The following is an 18,026-nucleotide window of genomic DNA, read 5'->3' as shown; positions in this document are numbered from 1 at the left end:
TAAAATATTTAGAAAAATTAAGTTTTAGAGTATTTGAATATGTATATACAAACTATTTTTGGAGCAATACATGGATGCTCTTTGGCCCCAGAAGCATGCCTTCTAGAAAACATCTTGGAATGAAAGATGTTCAATTCCATCCCCTCACAGAAAGTTCTGCAGGAGCTCTCAGTTGCATTTGCTGCACTTTGCAGTCTCTTGCCCACAAAGCCTCCTTCCATTGGGGAAATGCCCTGGCCTGGGAATGAGAAAAATCAGTCTTTTCCAAGGGTGAGATGATGGCTTTATTAACATTTCCATATATGCTGATTGTGTGCAGGGGTGGGGGGCAGGGTGGAGAGTTAGGCAAAAGCTAGAATTAGTCATATGAATTATGGGCTTGTTTGGAATCTGGGCCACTCCTGCCCTAATCAGTGCCAGTAAATCCTGCAGACAGCTTCAATACCGCCACTCTGTTTCTGTCCCACTCGTATAAAAATCCACGCCAAGGTACAAACCACAATCCTCTCTTTCTTGGCTTTTCATGCAAAAACTATTTTAGAATAAATTTAAATGTCAAACCTTCAAGAACTTTGAACAGAGGAGGCTTCAGCTCATTCAGTTCACAGCCTAGCTAAAAATTTTTTTTTAAAAACTTCTGATTGAAAGTATTAACATTTTAAGAGGTCTATATTTTTCACTGAATTTAAGTTCCAGAGAGAAACAAAATTGCTATGTTGAAGGAAGAGGATAAAAGAAGAAACACTGAGAAAAGAGTAAATGTCAACAGCAGCACTTTCAAGCCTGGGAAAGGTTCAGAGGCCCCATGAGTAAATCATGTGGCAATGGCTGCTTTATGTCGTATGTCAATAAGCAGTCTCCACACATTTATAATACTCAACATGGATCTAAAGAGGCATAGACATAAAATGCCATTCCAGACAGACATTCATGAATGTACACATAGAACACACTGCTGGAAGAACTTGGTACAAATATTTTATTATGTACACATTTCAGGTTAAATACACTTTTAGTGTTCATAGTCTGAGCAATGAAAAACACATTTTAAAATCAGTGCTAGATGGCAGGAAAACTTCCTGCAGAAGCTCTAGAAGGTTGATTTTTTTTTTAATTTAACAGATGTTTATTGATAATAAGAGGCAGGAAGTTACATGACATGTCTCTAGCTTCAAAGAGCTTAAAATGTGGTAGGAATCTTTAGGGGAGTTTGGTCATCAGAAAATTTAAGAGAATTTTCATATACCTAGGGGAGAAAGCCATAGAGGAACGGGGAGGCCAAAGTGGCGATTCCAAAATTGCAAAGTAAAAAGAATATCCAGGTAATCTAGACATTGTATCCATGTATCTTCCCACTTTTGCTCAAAATGTCAGGGATTTGGTACCTGGGTCTAAGACTTTATATTTTAAAATTGGTAGAGTTACAATTGCCATGGTTAATGTATAATAATAATTTATTTACATTTCTGTCTCCTCTGCTAGAAAATAAGCACTTGTACAGGATTTCATTTTGTTTGATCTTTTATTCAAATCACCTTCTGTTTAGCATTGTGCTTGTGACAACAGAAGGTCCTACACCTGTTGTCTGCCCATATCAGTGTTTAGTGTTAGGTAAACATGGCATCTTCCAAATGTTGGTTGTTTTGAGTGACACCCTCATGATTTTTAACATAGATGTTTACCACGTGTATTATTATACAAGATAATGATCTTTAATGATAAATAGTATTAATTAATATCAAATTTCAGAGTGCATGTTATTTTCATTCCATTTTATTTCAACTTTATGTCAAAGAGCAAGTTGCAGTTTAGTTCTGGTGTGTATATCTTTAATATCCCTCTTATAGTTGGAGACCTTCCTTGCATATGTAGATAGCACTATTTGGCTAGAAGTGAATAACATTGCTTTGTTTCTTCTTTCATTGTTTTAGTTTTATGGCAAGTGATATTAATTTTCTATTTATGGAAGCGACAAAACATTTATTTTAACATATACTTCAATTAAAAAAAAAGTTGATTTAAAGGAAAGTAGCATATCATTCATCTATTGTTGTGTATCAGTTCCTAAATCATAGTGGTTTAAAAAGCAGTGACTTATTAGGATTCTGTGTGGTGGCTGGGCTCAGCAAGTAAATTCTTCTTTTCTGTGCCATGTTTGTGGGGGTCATTCCTGTGGCTTGGGAGCTTGGCTAGGCTGGAAGTTCCATGATAACTCTACTTGTTGTTTTTGTTTGAAGGTTGTTTTCCCCTCCAAATTCATATGTTGATACGGGAGATGATAGTTCTAGGGCATGATGAAGTCATGAGAGCTCTGCCATTGGGAATGGTATTAGTGACCTTTAAAAGAGAGCTAACCCTCTGCCATGTATGGACACAGCAAGAAGATGCCATCTATGAAGCAGGTCAAGCCCTCACTGACACTGAATCTGATAGCACCTTGATCCTGGACTTCTTAGTCTCTAAATTGTGAGCATTCTGTTGTCTATAAATTACCCAGTCTCAGATTTTCTGTTACAACAGTGGGAATAGATGAAGATACTGGTATGTCTGTTACCTAGCAGGGGTGGCCAGAATGGCTGTGACTGGCTGAGCCCGCTTTGCTCCTCAGGGTCTATTCTCATTGGGGAGTCTGGCTTGGGCATTTTTACATCATGGCTGGATCCAAAAACCGCCAAGTCTCTTAAGACCTAAACCTGGAAGTCACAAAGCATCACTCCTGCCACATTTTATTATCAAAGCAGGTGATAGAACAGGGCAGGATTCAAGGGGAAGATTCATCAACCTCCCATATTTTGGGGAGGTTAATGGGTCATGTGTTCAAGGATGGGAGGAATCTTTAGTGAAGATTTTATAAACAGTCTACACAAATGTTAATTTGTGTAAGATGGGTTGTAGGAGAAGTGGTAAAACTTGTGAGAGTGTTATCAAATGACTGATGTTTGGAAGGTGCTGCATGACCCTGGCACCTGAATATCACACTGGACACTCAGTCAGTGGACAGTTTTTAGTATCTTGTGAATACTCATCACAGTGCTAGACACCAAGAGGTTTAAAAACAGGTTGTAACATGATGCAAATCTGGTAAGGAAGGCAAGTATGTAAATAAATAGGTATAACACAACAAACATGATGCATGTTACGACAAAGTGTTTGAAATAACAATACTGACATTTTATGTGAAAGTTGTAGTGCATGTGGGTTTTCTTGGGCCCATATTTTTTAATAGATCTCAAAAAAGCGTGAAACCCTAAAAGGACCTAAAAGAGACACACAATGGTGTGAAACAGAGACATCAAAGCTATCAACTGAAGGTGGGGGGTGAGGAAAAGGCTTCACAGCAGTGAGAGCATTCACAGATGATAAGTGGGATGATGGAGGGGCAGGCATTGGCTGGAGTCGGAAGCCAGTCAGAGGTGGGGAGGTGAGATGGGCATGGGAGAGGCCAGGGGAAGGTGGTGAAGGGGGATAGGAGTCTGTGAAGTAGAGAAAAGGGGGAGAAGTTAATTCAAGGATGACTGACTTTTTCTAGCTGGGGGGAATAGAAGACTGTAAGAGTGGGTTCTCTGGGACCTTAATTTCAGAATTAATCTTGTTCAAGTTGTAATTGAGGTGTCCATGAGACAAACCAATTTACAATCAGAAATGCAGGCCTGGAACTTCCTACCTGTGCAAGGTACCTTTATAGGAACTGGATGGAAAGCAGTGAATATCCTAAAACACTCCACTGTGGTTATCAGGGGTGGGAGAGGAAGGTGCCAGGGAAGGTGACTGACCATTAGTATGTAAAGAAGTTAAAAGGAATTTTATCTAATGTTAGGTGTAAAGAATAAAATAAGTCTAATTAGTGGGATAGAGAGGGTTGGGCAGCTGCTTTTTCTAGGGTTGCATGGAAATCAAAGGCAACTTTTTGAAATACAACTTAGAGCTGGAAAGGATGCTGCCTGCCTTCTGTTAGCTTAAGTAACTAGGAAAATTATACTAGCAAGAGATGACCTTTGCCATTTAAGGTGGTCTTTCCCAGAGACCAGATCATCATGAATGATTCTTCCCTAACCACCTCATCCACAGACATCTGAATCTTCCCTAAGTGTTAGAACAATACAGAGCAGATAATGAGTATAAATGAAAATCCATTCTAGTGTCTAGGATACCAGAGTGCAATGCAGGAAGGGAGGAACCATGAGATGGGGAGAGAGAATGGATGGAAGAAATTGGATGAGGAATCACTCACTGACTACTGAGGGATGAACGTGATCTGGGATTGAGTCCTACTCCCATAGTTATTACCTGGGAATGAGGTTCCTTGTCTAGCGATGTCCTTCTTAATTCCTTGCACACTTTGGATATTGTCCAGGATGGATTGCATCAGTGTAGGGGATGGATTACATCACTTGAACTTGAATGAAGAAGTGATTGTCTAATATTCTGGGTTTCAGGTAAGCCTATTTGAGGTAATGGGTAGGACACAATCTTTTATTCTTACCCACCTGCACATGTCTGGGTCCTTCCAGTGGGCAAGATTGGGTGAGAATTGAGTGCCTCTGGGCCAAGCCCTGCCAGAAAGGTGTCATCTTCAGATTATTCTACTCCAGACTTGCCAAAGTAAGGATATTTCCATTTTAAAGAAAATTGTACATTAAATTACTAAATTGTTTATTAAATATTATATTAAATTATTTATTTTGATTTTTCAGTTACTCGTCTCTGAACACATTTCATCCTCCTTGAAAAATATGAAGTGGGTTTTCAGTGATTCTGATCCTATTTACTTTGTCAGGATGTCCCTCCAGATTTAAGGGGAACAAGGATAAATTAGTTTAATATATTTGTTGAAATTATAGGATCCCACAAATAATACCTTTTGTGATCAGATCATATCATCACTTTAGAGCACATAAAGGTGCCAAACATTGGGTGGAAAAAAAGAATTAAATGATGGGATCTATTATCAATTTTCAACTTTAGGTAAAATATCATTTCAAAGCCACCATCTTTGAATGCTACTAGATGCAGAGGGCAGAAGAGGTGAATGCTGTGCCAGCCTACCTGCCACACAGCGCAAGGCCTTGATGAGGGAAGAGGTTTGGATTTGGAAATTATTTAAAACTGTTATTTTTCTGACATTTACTATTATTGTGTGCTTCAACCTATAAACTGGTGTTATTCAAAATAGGAATGTTATCAGAGAAGAACTAATTCATCAAATACAGGCACTGTATCAGACTCTAAAATGCTAAAAAGTGCACTTTAAAGAAAAGTTGGAAGAAATTTGGGATTAGTGGTGTGGTGCTGCTGTTTCCCTTATCCCATTGTTTCTGACCTTGGCTATTTCAATCATGACGTAAATTCATGGAATCAAATCAATGGCGTGCTTGTGATTCTTGGTCACATTTTGTGGTTACTAATGCTCTAGAGGTGGCAAGGACATTTTCAACATAAAGTGCCTCCAAATGAAAACCTTCCAGGAGTTCCAGAGTGCTGACACTGGGTTGGGCTATCTGTCCCCCAGCATAGACATACAGTGGGGACCTGAACTTGGAATGCTGCTATTAACAGTAATAATAATACAGATAATAGTTAGCAATGCCTCTTGTTTACTGTTTTCTAGGAACTATTCTAAGCTCCTTCCATACATTAGCCAATTTAATCCCTGCAATGGCAATGGATATCATTACTAACCTCCTCTTACATGTGAGGAAACTGGGGCCCAGAAAGGTCACACAGCTACCAAGTGAAGGGGCTGGCATAGGAGTCTGGTGCTCACAGGTGAATGACACTGATAGTAAAACTGAAGAAGACACAATTTTTCTGCAAGATGAGGAAGATCACATGAGATAAGCTGCTATGTTTTTGAAGTTACTGTGCACACTAAAAGGGCCAATGTCAACCTCTCAGCCCCAGTTTTTTCAGCTATACGGGCTTGGTCCCACCTCTGTGAGGGGACCCTAATGGGACAGAAACTTTGAGGGCTGCTCCTAAGGCTCTTCTCACCTGAGACTCTTGTCACCAACATTCATCCTAGAATTATGAAAGGCTTGAGCTGGAAGGATGGTTAGGGACCACCGAACTCATTTTACAGAGTGGGCCTTAAGGCAGCACATGACCTTATTGTGTCAGTGATAGGGATTCTTTCTTTTTTGGGTACTGGGAAAGGAGACTTTTTTCAGGGGGGCAGTTAACTGAGCAGGATCTGGAACCCCACTTATTTAACCTTGTGTCCTTGACAGACAGGAATCACAAAGATAAAACTTAGGATAAAAGAGAAAATACCAAATTTTATGGAGAAGCATGTGAACAGGAAGGAGACCTTCAGGCGGGATATATTTATAGCTCTGTGGAGACTGTATGGACCTGTGTTTGTGAGTAGGGAGTATTCAGGAACTGTGATGTTTAAGTTCCTTTAATGTTCTTATTTGGTGCCCAGGAGGATTCACTATTTTAGTTTTCATATTGATGCTGTTAGGAAAAGTCAGAAACTTCCAAATATCTCATTGGTACACAGAAATTCTTGCTGGCACCTCTTTCTGAGTTCTTATACCTGGGCATCCCTTGGTGCTCCACATTGTGGACAAGAGATCCTGACTCTTACCTGGACACCTGGCTATGGACGGAGGCTCCACTCAGGCATGTTGGAGTAGAGGAATCTCCTGTTGCTGCCAGCATTTTACCCTAGTTCTCTCATTCTGTGACCAGGAAATTATTCCTTTGTCACTCCTTAATTATGCCTCTGGGTACTTTATGGTAGGGGTGACATTTTTCTCTTGACAGTATTATAGTATAGAACTGTCCTTGTCACTCTTTATTGCTTTTAATAATATGAGATCTCTTACGAGATGTGTAGAGCTCCATAAACATATGTTGATGGCACTCTTTTATCCATCCTGAAATGGTCAAGGTCACAGACAATGTGCCAGAGGAAGGAAGACAGTGAACACACTATTATAAATAGATGTACAGCTCGAGAATGACCCTTTCAGACATGGGGACATTAGTTGGCAATAAGGAAGGAAGTGATGAAATACAATAATAATTTTGTTTTTTTAAAGGAAAGTTTCCAGGTGTGTGCCAAATGTTTGCTATTGTATTTAATCTGACTGGCATCTTAGCATGTCAGAGGTTTAAACATGTATCATTTTTTATTGTAATGAAAAATGAATTAAAAGATAAGAATGGAATCGAAGTGAAGTCTGCATAGTCACAAGTTAGCATATCATATTAATTTTAACTTAAGAATTGTAATAAAACATATAAGAATAGTATCCCTTAAATTTTGTCCATCTGAGCTTTTAAGACACATGTATGGGATACCACCATTTTTAAGTAGTACTGAATTTCCTGATCTTTTGAGTCCCCATTCATCAGCAGCAGAAGAAACATCTGAAAGGTATGTAGGTTTTGTTATTTGGTACCTAAAATGTCCCCAGGCATTGGTTTAGATTTACCTGTAAATGGGTTGATGACTTGTGCTTATTATACCTCAAAACTCTCAGCACCAGGGGAAAGAGAAAGATAACAAAAAACCAGTATTGCTTTTGATGTTTTCAAAAGTAATGACAATAACATTAGTTGTGTGTCCTTATACATTAATCTTAACTCTTTAAATACTTGTGTAGGCAGGTGTTATTATAGTCATATAAAGGGTCAAGAGTTCAGGCACTCAGGTTGGACTTTGGGTGAGTTAATTAATTCCTCTCTGAGTTGCAATTTCCTCATCTGTAAAGGAAGAATATACTTTAATAATAATAATAATAATAATAATAATAATAATAATAGTAATTATTATTAATTGTCTTAAAGTTTCTTTTCCCTGAAGATTAAATGAATAATGCATATAAAATACTTTGCACAGTGCCTGTTTTATGATTGCTAGTTATTATCATCTCTATCCTTGTTCCAGTTTTTAGATGAAGAAGCTCAGGCTCAGAGATTCAGGAAACTGGAAAATGGAAAGCAGGAATGGAGCACTGAGGTATCTGACTCTCAAATCTCTGCTGGTCATCAACTTTGCACTACCTTACTACATTAGGGAATGTTGCTGTGTGTGAAAGGAGCACATGGGAGTGGGGTTCAGCCCTCAGGCCAGGAATCTAACTTTGGGAAAAGGTGACAAGGACATGGGGAAAAGTTGTTATTTATAGTTTGGCCTCAGAGGTGTCAGATGTTGCTTCTGATTGTTGCTTTTCTCCTTCTATGTCTTCTGATGGTGTTGTCATTTCCAAGTGTCATGATTCTCCAACCCTAGGAAAATGTTCAGTGGAGAAGGCCAGTTTCCTTGAACATGATTAATTCCATTGGTAATAAAAAGAAGTGAGGAGGGCTAACTTCCCAGCCAGATATCCGCTGCCATCCCCTTTTATGTTGTATAGCCTGGATGCTTAGCTTGTCTGTACAACTCTGGTCAATTTGCACGGCTTCATTTGTAGCATCTTGTGGAAAAGACAAAATAAGTGCTATTCCCAAATGAGAGTCATCACAGGCAGAAACATAATAGTCACTGTGGTCTTATATCTATTTAGTTCCTTTTGTGAAAAAAAGTAAGCATACGAGCCATGCAATTCCCCACCCATTGCAAAAAATTGGATGGGAAGATGCTTTTTATGGTTGAAGATTTCTTTGCATGACATTAAGTCTTCTTGATTTTGCGCTCTGTTCTTTTAAAGTGTTTCCAAGAATGACATTTTCCTGTCGTATAATCAATCTCTTGGTAGGCATTTGTGAAATCATATCCTTATTGGTATTTGATTGCTTTTCCCTCTGTGTTTCTATCTCTTGGATTTGCCCTTATGTGAGATTTGGTTGTTTGCATATTTGTTTTCCTTTGATGGGGTATAAGCTTCTTGTAGGCAAAAATAAAGACAGTGTCCTTTTCACTTGCTGTGTATTTAGTACAGTGCATTTCTCAGTAAATATCAGAGCACATAGTTAAGTGGATCACTGTATACTAATTTGGATCAAATCTTGTTGGCCACTACCTGACAAATGAGTGAAAAGAGGGGAGCACATAATCTTGACTTTCGGAGATATAAATGATTTTTCAAATTTGGGTATCTTTGGCAGTCACTGATACCAGCATAGGTGTGGAAGAGATGGAAAGGGAGAGAAGAGGGTAAAGAAGAAGAAAGATGCAGAAATGACATGAGGATTGAAAAGAACTAGGGTAGATAGAAACACATTTGACATTACCAGTTACTTCTTCTTGTTCCCAACTCATCTTGCATCAGTAAGCTTTGCTGTTTCCCCAGCTACAAATGTCCTCATTTATTGTTTTTTTTTTTTTTTTTTTAAATCTTGGATTTCACTGGGCTCTCAAGTGAGAAAGAAATGGGGGCTAAAACTACTTAAGCAGTGAAAAGAAGACCACTATCCTTCCTCTGGACAGGTCAAGAGTTCTAGTAGTAGCATGAAGCTAGATATGTAAATCTGAATATCTGGAACAATTGATAGGATGATTGAGAGAGGAGGAGAAAGTGGGTTCCATTGAGTAATTTGAAGTAATTACGTAATAAGGCATATGTTAGTTTGGGGGAATTATACATAGTATATCAAGAGGAAGCTTGAGGTAGACCTATTACTGTATAGGTAAATATAAATTTCAGTTGATTTCAATGGGTCAAACTCTTGAGTGAGCGATGTTTTGAAATTAATGGTCTTCTTTTTTTTAAATAAGCTCTTCTTTCTTCTTTCATTTTCCTTTGATCTTTTCTTGGACTAACAAAAATGAGGAGAACAGGAAAAAGGGAATGCCTGGTCTTTTTAAAAAAAATTTTTTTTTGTAGTTGTAGATGGACAGAATGCCTTTATTTAATTTGTTTATTTTTATGTGGTGCTGAGAATTGAACCCAGTGCCTCATGCATGCTAGGTAGGCACTTTGCCACTGAGCTGCAGCCCTAGCTCCAGAATGCCTAGTTTAAAAAAGAGAGCATAAGCAATTTCCTAAATGTAGGCACTAGAACATTAGCCCTGGGTTCTTTCACTCTAGGAAAAAAAAATGTTATCAGACTTACTTCTGCCATTCGCGAGGTACTTTTAGAAATATTTTTATTTAAATTTAATTGTTTCTACTGATTATCATGACTTCAAAAAACAGGCTGCTTTGGGACTCCTAAACCTTATTATAAATAGAATAGCTTTATTTCATAGAATTTTGTAGAAATTAAGTATCTGTTGGATGAGGGCCGTTTGTTTCCTGTGTAGATATATCTCTGAAGAGAAAAGAAGGTATGTGAAAGAAAAAGAAAAAAAATTATAAAAACAGGAAACAAAAAAAACAAACCAAGCATGAGTAAGGAGGAAACATTTTTTAAAAGGTGAAACACTAATTGCCATTGATTGATACATCTGATTTTTGTTTTAATGGAGAGTACATCAGCTTATTCCTAAAGATAAAAGCAGTTCAGTTGGCTTGTTCTGCACACATGGGTGATAGATAGTCTTTGCTGGTCCCCTGCCAGCATTTCAATGTTGACTGTTTCTGGACTGTGGGGCGATGGGGAATGCAGCATTCTACTCATGTTCTCAGTGTATTCCATCTGTAGTGCTTTCTGTCATTTAGTTTCCAATTTGCTCAAAATAATATTATTTTCTCTAAAGTAGGATGTTGCTGTGTTGCCAGTGACAGGCTCTGCAGCTCCATTCTTACAGAAAATTCTGTCAGCGTAGTATTAGAGAATAAAATGCTAACAGGTGGAAGTCGAATAAAGCCAGCAGCATGCACAGATGGCAGTGCAAACATCTTAACTTGATTCGCTTTGTATTTCCAGGCTCTTTCTTGGTGCAAGGCGACCATTTAGCTAGGCTCTTTTTAATCCACACTTGTGTGAGAAGCAAACCTAGAATTTCATGTGTAGTGGCTTGGTTTCAACGTTTTTTTTTTTTTTTTTCCCCCATTCTCCTATGTAATCTGTAACTCAACTTGCTAAAGAGTAACACAGAAAGTCCTAAAAATTAGTGAACTGGTCCAAAGTGTGAGTGCAACCCTTGTTTATTGCTTCTCCTTACTATGTTCAGCATCAGGACTTCAAAGATGGTAAGAGCATCCGTTGTTTCTGATCTCACCAGGTTCACAGTGCAGCCAAGAGAGATAAAGTCTAAAGAAGCAACTGCTCAGGTTGAGACATTGTCTATGCTTCACAGTATTTTAAAAGAAATGAACCAAGTGCTAGACTTCTTAAACAGTACTGTCAATCCATTTTAGTAATAAAGAGGGGAGATGGAAAGCCCCAAGAATAAGAGAAGAGAGGGGAAATTTAGTGGTGGATGCTGTGTAAGAATTTTAAGAGGCTGAAGGGAAGTTTTCCTTCTAATTTTTATAAGGAAAAATTTCAAACTTATAGAAAAAGAAAATATAAAAATAGTATAACAGGTTTCCATAGATTCTTTACACAGCTCCACCAGTTGTTAATGTCTTAACAATTCATTTGTATTATCTCTGGGTATAATTTTTTGAACTGTATAAGTAAGGGACAGTTATCTTGAGGCTTCTCCCCTCAGTTGTTTCATAGGTATGATCACACTCAGGGAATAAGCAACGCCTCCATAACAATGCTCTCTCTTATGGAATTCACATTCAGATTTTCCTAATTGCTCATGAGTCAAGCAAGGGTCACTTTGCCTTTAGTTGTTGTGACTCTTATTCTCTTGGGATTTGTATTTTTGTTATGCTTTGTTTCATGACATTGAATTTCTAAAGAGTTTTGGCTGGTTAGATTGAAGAATGTCTCATATATTGGGTTCACAGATTTGACCTTCATGAATAGAATCAAGATAAACTTTTTTTTTTTTTGGGGGGGGTGCGGGGGGATAAGAATCCTCCATACAGATGTTGTCACAGTATGACAGATTCAAATCTAGAGTTTATGGACTTTGTGGGTTTATATGTATGTGTGTGTGTGTATATATATATATATATATATATATAAATCTATGTATTCCACTGGGAATAAGGTTTTAGTTTTTAACCAACTTTTCAAAGATATCTAAAAGTTCAAAGAGTTCTTAAGAGTGAGAATGGGGAAGAGGTAAAATAAGTTATTATTAGTGGGATGCAAGTAGGTATTCAGTCTATAAATTGAAAAATTTAAAAATATAAAATATAAAATGTGAAATCTTAAATTTTATTAAAACATTAGATTTTATGTGCATTTTAAAATAGTGTTTTAAAGTAATGCATAAACATTATAAAAATTTAACTAATATCCAAATGTTACAGTAAATAGTGTCCCTTTGACTCTTTTTCTCCAGGTCTCTGTCCTTCTTGGCAAAAGAAATTTGTATTCCCAATTTCTTGAGTATCCCTCCAGATATTCTGTGCATAGGTAGGTAGAGATGTGGACATGTATGCTTTATTTACTTTACACAAATGAGAAAATTTATGGTGGAGGTGTGCACAAAGTAAAGCTGACTTGCATTAAGTCAATGTACTTGACAAAGCAAAGATTTAAAAAATGAACCAAAACAAGGCCAGAGAGACTCAGCACTAGGGACCCATGTGCCATTCAGCAATGACTGAGCAGAAGACTGACACATGGAGTATTTAGTTCCTTCATCTTTACAAAAAATTATTTCTAGTTTTTGTTTTATTGTGGTAAGAACATTTAACATGAGATCTACCCTCTTAACCATCTTTTAAATATACAACAAAATATTGTTAACTGAGGCACAATGTTGGATAGCATCTCTAGAGCTTCTTAGTCTTGTGTAATCAAAAATTTATACATGTTGACTTGCAGCTCTCTGTTTCTCCCACTCATCAGCCCCAGGCACTTACCCTTCTCCTCTCTGACTACATACTTAATATAAGTGGAATCCTATAGTTTTTGACTTTCTGTGTCTGGTTTATTTCATGTAGCATAATGTCCTCCTGGTTCATCCCTATGGTAGTAAATGGCAGGTGTTCCTTCTTTAGACTAGGTAGGCCTTAAAGTCTTACTTATCACAAATGTGGCCCCTAAATGGAAGCAGCTTCATCTGTGTGCAACTGAAGAACCAGAAAAGCCTTGCAGTGCCAAGGGAAATACTGTCTCTGTTCAGCTCTTGTTGACAGAGGGTTCCTGAGCCTCCAGATTGGTACTGTCCCAAGGGGTCTCAAGGGTCACCTGGACTGTGTGCAGTTCCAGTCTTACACATGGACTTGAGGCCTCACATAGGAGCCTCCTCTGCTCCTGGCTTAGCTCAGCTATGCTTTTCAAAATCAGCAGGCTGTCCTGGTTCTTCCACATTAGGAGAGAGAGAGGGAGGGAGGGAGGGAGGGAGGGAGAAAGAGAGAGAGAGAGAGAGAGAGAGAGAGAGAGAGAGAGAGAGAGAGAGAGAGAGAGAGAGAGATCTGCTTTATTCATTTAAAGAACTATGTGGTATTTCATTGCCTACATGTACCGGGATTTATTCAAAAGCTGTCCTTTATTGATGGATATTTAGGTTGTTTTCAGACTCATGCCTCAACAATCACAAGGCTGCAATGAATGAGATATCTTCTTTTAATAATACATTTTTGGGATCCTGAATGACCAAGTGACCATAGGAGAACAATTAGAATATTTTTTTTGTTTATTTTAAAATATGGGACCAATTTTCTTCTTTAGTTACTTTTTGTACTGAAATAGTTTTGATCCCAATTTCTATGATTTCAAAGTTTTAAAATTTGAGCTTATTTGAGCATAGTTTAAAAATACATTTAATGGCAACTTGACCCCAAAAGGTAACTTACCAAATATATAGAAGTTATTGTTTATTCAACAGATATTTCGTCTGTACCTTTATATGCCAGGGATTACATTAAGATTTTTAATACATTTTATATTTCCTAGTATTATTGAAATTCTGCTGAAATTTAGAACTAAAACCATCATTTAAGTTATTGGCAATACATTATACCAGTGGGGGAGAGAGGTAAGGAAGGAAAATATTCTAATTTTATTTTAATGTATTTTCTAGATATTACTTATAAGAACTGTAAATTCCTCCCCCTCTTCCTTCCTTCCTTCCTTCCTAAGACAGTGAATATACTGTGCTATGGCTTAATATTAAATGTTTTAGAAGTTATGACTCCTAGATTTCTAGTATGAGGTTTTCAAAATATTCTTGATTTAAGACTGTAAGCCCAATATATCTGCATAAATTGATTCTAGATATTTAAATGCATTGATATGCTTCCTTTAATTTTATAGAGCAGAAAATCAGTTATAAACTCTATTCATCCGATTAACATTTATATATTAAAATTATTTACTTATTTTTGTATGGATTATACATACATATGAAAAAACTTTTAAAAAGATACAAAAGGCATGTGGTTCTGTTCCCCAGAGTCAACCAATGTAGCCAATTTCTTCTGAGATGTTTTGTGAAGATGCAGCAGTTATTAAGTGTGCATTTCCTTCCTTTCCTCCTTTTCTCTCTCCAATTTCAATAATTGGCATGATCAGTTCTGCCTCATTATTCTTATATTTTTCCCTAGATGCTTTTTTCCTGACTCTTATTACCTTTTTGGTTTTATATAGGAAATTTAAAACGAATTTGTCTGAATTGAAAAAAATTATCCTACTAATAATTTTGGGGGTGGATACACAATATTTATAAATTAACTTTGAAAGAATTAATGTTTTAATATTCTGAGCCCTTTAAAACAACGACATTTACTTTCTACTTGCTTCAATTTTCTTTTTTTTTTTAATGACTGTTAAGTTAGTGTCAAGGAATTTTTATCTTTTTTTGTGTGTGTTTATGTATATAGGTAATTCCTTCTATTATATCTTTAGGCTGTTGTTCAGATGTGGGGAGATTTTTGATTCTCTGCATTATATTTCTTACCTAGGCCTCATACTGGGTTGTTTTTCATAGTTTGAATAGTTTTTTTAGCCGATCTCTTGAGTTCTTTAGCTTAGCAATCATTTTATCTGCACATATCTCTACTATCATATTAAATAAGGATGATTAGGTTGCGTGGCTAGGTTAACTTATTTATGAGCGCATTTTATGGAGTGTCTCCAGGTAACTGCATGATTGTAAAGCAATGTAGGCTGTTAAACATGAACACACACAAAACAACCAAACTATAGGTACAACAAAACAAGCTTGCAAGTGGTTCTCATATGCAATTACTTGTGTATCAGACATGTCTCAAGTTAGTGAAAACAAAACGGGATGAAATAAATTGGATACTGAGGTTAAGATATGTATCACTATTATGAGTAGCCTTCAATTAAAAGGTTTATGTGTTCTTTAAAGCTCACTATTCTTATTAATCTCATAATAAATATACATGTTACAAATTTGAACTGATAAAATATTCTAACAAAATATTACTTTTATTACCTATTGTTCGTGTTGTAGATTCACAAAAGATTTCATTTGAAAACCAAGTATGGTTGACAAGAAAAATGGAAACACTCCAGTGCAGTTCTCTTGACTCTCAGTTTATCGACATAGAACTTGTCATGGCACACCCAGAGTCAGTAGGTCAGTGACTTAAGAGTCCCTGTCCTTTGTGCTGGAAATATCTGCCAAGAGGGAATTTTAAATTCTTATACTTGAAATTCCCAACAATACTGTTTGTCTACCTGTAACATACGGATTGTTAAGATAAAGCAGGGTGGGAATCTGACCTACCCAGGCGTAGGGTTCCTGTGAATATGAAGGAAATGATTCATTGACAACCCTTGTAAGACCTTGCCCAGAAAACACAGCTCAGTACTGCATCATCAGCATTTGAAAACAAAGTGTCTGAGAGGAATGAGGAAATTGGTTGGAAATCAATCCCTATCACTTTCTCTTATTAGTTTAACAATTTGTTTGTGTTAACAACCAATTGCCACTTGTGTTCTGTTTCACTGTTTTTGAGTGTATTTTGGGAACCTTTGTGGTGGTGAGGTCAGCATCTACGCTCGCTCACTGCACAGGTGAGGGAGGGAAGGCTCACAGAGGCTCAGCAGTTTGCCCAGAGTTGGTAGGAGGGAAGTAGTAGAGTCAGAAATTAGGATATCTAGTTCTATCTGGGAAGTGGAGGGCCTGGATTGTGTGGTTTAATCTTGTAGAAACTCAATTTTCTAATCTGTAGAATGACTGTAATACTCATTTTACAGTATTGTTATAAAAATGAATGAGATCATATAAATAAAGCATCTAGGTCAGAATTTTCATGTACATGGAGTTCAATACATATTTATCTCATTTACATTTAGCTCTTTATTCTCTGCCATATTGATAATCCTGCAGTTGTAACCTTAATCTATATTTAAATTTTCCACTGCCTAATTCCCAACATGCACAGTAAATTAGAGCATTTGTATATTGAATCCTCAATATAATGCTTTTCCTGGGGACTAACTTACAGCAAGTTTCTTTTGGTATTTTAGTTACTAACTAACCTCTTTGCTCACTTTTGGATAAAAGACCAAGAGTATTTTGAAGGGATTAAGATGAATCTACAATTTATTAAATCGTACCATTAAATAGATGTAGAGAGAAGTCATAATACATTTGCAAGGTGACATATCTAAAGGGACAATAAGCAACAGGCATAAGCAAAATCATAAAAGTCCATTTATCAGCCAACATGTTTATGTGAGCGATTACACTACTGGTCAGGAATTTCCTGCTGTATGTCATTTTTTTCTATGGAACTTTTCAATAGCTTGTAATGGGCACTTGTGCTTCCTCTTCAGGCTAGGCTGTTATCAGTTCCACTCAGATATTCCTTCCTACTCAGTTTGGGGTGCTTTGTGACACTTAAGAATGGGTGCGTCTATTTTTTAAGGATTAGAATGTTGATTTATATCCTAGAAGACTCATCATTTCTGCTTCTGCACACATAGGACTGTTGTAAGAATGTAGTCTTTTTTTAAACATATATTAATTCTTTCAGCCTCTAAAAAAAGGGGCCATAAAAATAAAAAAAAATTGACGTGTATTTTATTAAAAAATAATTTCCTTCTAAAATAATATGCAAAGGTAACAACTGAAGATAAATTATTCATTACAGAGAAATCAAATTTGAGGTTTTCTAATTGCACAGATAATGCACATGACAGACAGCACCATGGAAAGGGCATGGGAGGTGGTGGAAAGTGGAGTTTGAGTCTAGACTCTGCTAACCATAAAGCAGGCTTGGGCAAGAGGCTTAGGGATTCAGATTCATTTTTTTCTGGCTTTGCAAGTGGGCACTCTGTCATTGTTCTTAATCTCTGTTTTGCTTTATTAGGACAAATGTAACACCCTAGAAAACCCTAGTTTACAGATGTTACATGAAACCTTATTTGTGCAGCCTCCTTTCAGTATGCTGGGATATGCAAATTAAATCTTCAGCTATTTCAGTGTTTGTACAGATAATTGGTAAATAGAAAGTAATGTAGAAGAGATAAGTAGATTTAATGTTTTCTAACTTTCAATGGAGAAACATGACCCTGTTTTTTTTTTTTTTTAAAATGAGCTCAACAGTAGCTGATTTGATGAATTACTTAGCTTCCTATACACGAACCAAATTTAACCTTCTTTTCTTTTCTCAATTTTATAACAATTTACTAGGAAAGAAGAAAAAATAGTATTTCCTCAAAATGTCTGTTGCATCAACTGCTTAAAACTGTCTCTTGTATCCTGTTAGATGTTTTGACTTACCTAAACTAAAATTTCTGACATATCATACAGGCTTAAAGATTAAAAGATATATTTTATAACTTTTCTCCCTGACTATAAAAATGGAGTTAATTTCCAGAAATGCTAGTGTGTATTTATATCCTTTTTCAGAGATTCTTTTGGAATACTTCATTGTACTACTGGACATGGGCACCTTTGGAAAGGAGTGGACAAAATTATCACTATTTGTAGGTGATCTGATTGCCTCTGTGGTCAAACTAGAAATTCATTAACACTCTTAGAAACAATTAAAAGAATTTAATAAGAAGGCAAGTTGAAATTTAAAATATACAAAAAACTCAATGGCTTTCTTACTCAAAATTATCAACTAGAAAGTATAGGGAAAACAGAGTTCTACTCTCAACTATAACATAAATTGCATGATGGTAAAAACTATCTT

Source organism: Marmota flaviventris, chromosome 3 (genome assembly GCF_047511675.1).
Source record: "Marmota flaviventris isolate mMarFla1 chromosome 3, mMarFla1.hap1, whole genome shotgun sequence".
Taxonomy (NCBI): domain Eukaryota; kingdom Metazoa; phylum Chordata; class Mammalia; order Rodentia; family Sciuridae; genus Marmota; species Marmota flaviventris.
The sequence above is the reverse complement of the archived record's forward strand: the minus strand, read 5'-3'. Positions refer to the sequence as shown.